The sequence below is a fragment of the Mchenga conophoros genome, linkage group LG3 (assembly GCF_057382185.1).
Source record: "Mchenga conophoros isolate Kocher_MC1m ecotype Shallow Benthic linkage group LG3, M_conophoros_male_GT1.1, whole genome shotgun sequence".
Lineage (NCBI taxonomy): Eukaryota > Metazoa > Chordata > Actinopteri > Cichliformes > Cichlidae > Mchenga > Mchenga conophoros.
In genome coordinates this window covers 36121524-36125502 of record NC_140528.1, presented here as the reverse complement: position 1 = coordinate 36125502, position 3979 = coordinate 36121524, and the positions used below count along the sequence as shown (strand labels likewise).

At 45.4% G+C, this 3979-nt stretch overlaps 1 long non-coding RNA gene across 1 annotated transcript; it reads right to left on the bottom strand.

Moving 5' to 3' along the window:
* Nucleotides 1-1150: 1150 nt before the first annotated feature.
* Nucleotides 1151-2814, bottom strand: LOC146578417 (uncharacterized). Its single transcript, XR_014890148.1, has 3 exons — nucleotides 1583-2814; nucleotides 1339-1509; nucleotides 1151-1259 (listed from the first exon to the last, which is right to left on the bottom strand). It is a non-coding gene; the product is annotated as an uncharacterized LOC146578417 (long non-coding RNA).
* Nucleotides 2815-3979: the final 1165 nt, after the last annotated feature.

Genomic DNA, 3979 nt, shown 5'->3' with positions numbered 1-3979 from the left:
TATTTGATCATTTTGTAACTGATGTGCTATGAGTCCACTGGTCTTTGCATCACACTAAATGATTTGGACAAGATGATAAACAGACTCACATGCTTAAGATGTTGTCTAATCTTCATGAGCTCTCTTGTGTTTGTGTTAGTAGGGTTAATGCATGTTCTGCTTGTGTGTATGATTTTGTATGTTTCTTTTTGCAGTGTTTCAGACTCCTTCTCAATTTTCCAACTTAAGCAGTCAGTTTTGTTTTTCCCAGGTTTGCTAACCCAATTTTTGATTTCTCAGATTAAATAACAGCATTCCTCTGTGTTTTCACTTACTCTCACTCTGTTGTCCTCTCACTCTGTTGTCCTCTCCCACTTCAACAGTCCAACAGCCAGCAGTTCTCCTTCAGCTTCGTCCTGTGTTCCACTGTCTCTTCTTGCCATTTTCTCCAGAGATGGCAAACGTCAAACTCCAACAGTCTCCTCAGTTCTCCTCAAAAGTTTTCTTCACATGTACAGTGAAGTTGCAGCTTGTTGGAAACACAGTGCCATTCATCCAATCAGGCAGGATGATGGGTTTGCTCTTCTTCTCTGATGCTGTTTGTCCACACTGCTGCTGCTTGCTGGGACTCTTTGCTCAGGACTTTGCTGCTGTCTCTTTATCTGCCATGTTATTGTTCTTTGGAGCTGCATTCCTTGTCTTCAGGGAGGAGTGAGAGCTCGCTTGTGAGGTTGAGAGACACATGGTGCTATAAATAAGTCAGCCAGAAACTTGGCCTGCATGTTTCCAATGATGTTAAACTATAACTTTCTTCCGATCGCTGCATGTGGAAAATTGATTCAGGTCTGCTTTGCACCTGAAAGTGACAAACTAAGACATTTTCATTATTATCATCACTGCTTAATCAACACACATCTCTCTCTGTTTTTTGAATTCTCCTTTCTTAAAAGCAGAAAATGAAATTGTAGTTGTTCTTGGCTGATCAACACAAAACCTTTTTCCTATGATTATTTTTCATCTACAATGTGTCACGGCTCAACGGCACGAGGGAACAGGGATGGACACAGGCGCAGAAACCAACCCAGAAGCGAGGTGACAGAAAACAAATGATTTATTTCCGCCCACAGGTAAACAAAGGTGAAACACAAAGCGACGCCACCACACTAGTGGCGCGTAGGATTCGTCGGTGATAATGAGGGCGACCTAGACACCTCTAGGAGACGGCTGAACAGCGGGGACAGCGGGGAGGTAGAAACAGGACTAGGTAGGGGCCGGGGGCACTGGAACAAGAGGAGATCACGATCAGAGGGATCCAGCAGACAACCAATAATCCTCCGCAGTTGAATTGAATTGCCTTACTTGGTTTCAGATGGAGGGGACAGGTGGAGCGGAAAACCCGGAAGCGGTCGAGGCGTGGGGAGGCAGGCAGGTGAGCGGTGGGCCGGCAGGCCACGTTGTGTAAGCAGCTGGCGGCCCAGGTCCAGGAGGACGGGAGCGAGGGGAACAAGATCTCCACTCCGGGTGCTATCGCTGAGGACAAGAAAAGACAGGTCAGTCATCACACGGCGTTAAGACAAGGTTTAGGATGCTCCACTGAACTAACATGGGAATAGCAGATACTCAGGCGATGAGTGGTTGAGAGCGCAGGTCTGATATACCGCTGGCACGATTGCTCACAGGTGGTCAGCCAGGGAGGGGCAACCGGACTCCGCCTAAAGGAGGAGGAGCCGCTGTCTGAGACCTGCAGGTGCCCAACCAGACCATGACACAATGTAAATTTTGTCTCCTTTTCACTCTTTTTTTTTTTTTTTTAAATAGCTGGTGACCTGCAGAATCACCGCTCTCACAATCAGATGCAATTACTTTTACACAGCGCACAAAAACACTGTGACGTCAGACACATTCACACTCACTTTTTCATCTGCATAAATAAATCAAATTCAAATTCAAAATTCAAATTTTATATGTCACGTACACAGTCATACACAGTACGATATGTAGTGAAATGCTTGGACAACTGCTCGTGACCTAAAGAAAACAAAAAAGGAAAAGGCTATGAATAAGATAGGAAATAAATATGAAAAATTAAAAAGGGTAAATTTAACTAGGAAGGAATAAAATATAAATTAAGGTTAAAAATGAAATAACTGTACAACACAAATTAGAATGAAGGGTAAATTTAACTGGGAGAATAAGATAAAATATATAAATCAAAGTAGCATATACACAATAACAGCAGCGTGATTTAAGTGATGAAGTGAAAACAATGTCCAGAATGTCCAGTGTGTGTAAGAACTGTATGTGTGGGTCAGTACTGTGTGGTGGTGTGATTGAGAGACCGTATCGCCTGCGGGAAGAAGCTCCTCCTCAGTCTCTCTGTGTTGGTCTTCAGGGAGCGGAATCGCTTTCCTGACCTCAACAGAGAGAACAGTCTGTTGTTGGGATGGCTGAGGTCCTTCACGATCTTCCTGGCCTTGGTCCAGCACCGCCTGCTGTAGATTGAGTGCAGGTCAGGGAGCTCGGAGCGGATGGTGCGCTCAGCTGACCGCACAACCCTCTGTAGAGCTCGTCTGTCCTGCATGGTGCTGTTCCTGAACCAGGTTAAGATGTTTCCCGTCAGGATGCTCTCTATGGTGCACGAGTAAAAGTTCCTGAGCACCTTGGAGGGCAGTTGGAAGTCTCTCAAGCGTCTGAGGTGGTAGAGATGCTGACGGGCCTTTTTCACCACGGTGTTGATGTGACAGGACCATGACAGGTCCTGCGTGATGTGAACTCTGAGGTATTTGAAGCTGTCCACTCTCTCCACTGGGCACTCGTTGATGACAGGGGTATGGTAGTTCCTCTCCTGCTTAGTGCTGAAGTCCACTATGAGCTCTTTTGTCTTACTGACGTTTAGAAGGAGGTTGTTCCTCTGGCACCAGTTTTCCAGATTCCTAATCTCCTTCAGGTAGGCCGTCTCGTTGTTATCAGAGATCAGGCCCACCACAACGGTGTCGTCAGCAAACTTGATGATGGTGGTGGAGCTGGTAGTGGCCACACAGTCATATGTGTACAAAGAGTACAGCAGGGGGCTCAGAACACACCCCTGGGGGGCTCCGGTGCTGAGAGTGGCGGAGGCTGAGACATGTCCGCCCATCCTTACTGCCTGTGGTCTGCCAGTTAGGAAGTTGGAGATCCACTGACACATAGATGAGCTGAGTCCCAGATGCTCCAGCTTGGTGGTGAGTGTGGAGGGAATTATGGTGTTAAATGCAGAGCTGTAGTCTATGAAGAGCATTTTAACATAATTCCCCCTTCTAGTGTCCAAGTGAGTGAGTGATGTGTGGAGTGGGTGATGTGTGGAGTGATGTCCTCTTAAAGCAGAAAGCTTCCTGCAGAACAGAAATGTCCTTCTATTGCAGACTTGTCCCCAAAATGCAGGAACATCCTAATAAGCAGAAATGTCCTTGTAATGCATAGATGTCCCCACAAAGCAGAAATATCCTCTTAATTCAGAAATGTCCTCACAAACTAGATACGTTCCCACGGAGCATATCTGGTCACACCTTCCCACACACAAAGATGTGATAGTAAAGGGTCTTCTCTTTGCCTCTCAGGTGACCTTATCGCTATGGCGTCCCAGCTGACCAATCAGAGGCTGGTGTGCATTGTAGAGGCGTGTCATCTGGGTGGAGCTACAACTGAACTCGTCCTAAGCAGAGCCTTTCAGCTGACCAACTGATGCCTGATGGGAGCTGTAGTATATGCACTTAAAAATTCTAGTATTTGTAAATATTGAGAGTTGTAGTTTTTTACACTAATTTTAACTATATTGTAACATCTTCAGTGACAAATTTGTACACTTTATTGCTGTTCTCTTTTTTTCATTGTTCTTATTTACAAAATGCTGATGGGACGCTGGGAGTTGTAGTACCACTTCATCAAAGTACTCAAAAAGTGCAGTAATATATCGAGGTATTCATAAAATGTGTATAGCAGGGTTCATAAGCTAAATAGAAGA